Here is a 1,252-nt window from a genome sequence, read left to right on the forward strand (position 1 = left end):
GTTTTTGTTTTGGTTTGTTTAGGTTTCTCTTTTTTTTGAGACAGGGTCTCACTAAGTTGCCCAGGCTGGCCTTGAACTTGTTATCCTTCTGTCTTATCCTCTGGAATGAGATTATAGGTATGCACCACTGTACCAAGCAAAATAAATTATTCTTTTCTTTATTAAGTGGAACCACTGGCAGTAACTATTTTCCCAGCAGATCACATTTTGGTTTTATTGTATGAGATCCTGCTGGGTAATGCCTTGGCATGTTTGCTACTCCCAGGGTGGTCTCCAGGCCACCAAGCATTGGTATCACCTGGGAGCTTATGAGAAGTGTAAATTCTCAGGCTATACCCCAGACCAAATAAACAATCAAGACTTTAACACATGAACCTCTGAGGAACATTTCAGATGCTAACTATAGCAACTAATGGCGGGGGTGGGGGATGAGCAGAGAGAAGAATGTAGGGAATACTGGGGAGGAGGCTGCAGTTTAAAATAAAGGGCTCAGAGAAAGTTTTACTTTAAAGCAGACATTTCAGAGTATACTTGAAGGAACTGGGAGAGCTTGCCATAGAGAAGCATGAGAGAAGAGCAATATAGGCAGAGTATACAGTATGAAACATACTTACACTAACAAATTATCTCTTGTTTCTCAGAAATTCAAATTTAACTGGGTTCCCTGTATTTTATCTGGCAGCTCTAGTTAGAATGCTACAGCAGTAATCCAGGTGAGTGCCCCAAATTAGGATGGTAGCAGTGGGGGTGGTTATATTTTGAATGTAGAGGCAACGGGTCTTTGATGGTTTGATTATAAGGTAAGACAGAAAGAGAGGAGTCAAGAATAAGACCAAATTTTTTGGTAGAACATTGAGAAAACTAGGACTTGCTGTCCCAGCTACTCGGGAGGCCCAAGCAAGAGGATCACAAGTTCCAGGCCAATTTAGTGAGACTCTGTCAAAAATAAAAAGGGCTTGGGATGTAGCTCAGTGGTATGGTATCCCTGGACTCAATCCCCAGTACTGCCCCCACCCCAAATAATAAGTCTGGGGTTGCCATTTACTAAAATGGAGAAAACTATAGGAATGCTTTGGTTTGGAGGCAGAAAAGGGAGAAAGGTCAAATGTTCACTCTCAGACACAATTCTGATATATCTATTAAGTATCCTAGAGGAGATACCAAATTGGCAGATGGATATATGAAATTCAAATTCATGGAAAATAGGCTGAAATTATAAATTTAGTGTTTCAAAAATGCATTTTTTCAGTTT

This window comes from Marmota monax, unplaced genomic scaffold, assembly GCF_021218885.2.
Source record: "Marmota monax isolate L192 unplaced genomic scaffold, Marmota_monax_Labrador192_F-V1.1 WCK01_AAM20220418_F8-fsc00192, whole genome shotgun sequence".
In the NCBI taxonomy this organism is placed as follows: Eukaryota; Metazoa; Chordata; class Mammalia; order Rodentia; family Sciuridae; genus Marmota; species Marmota monax.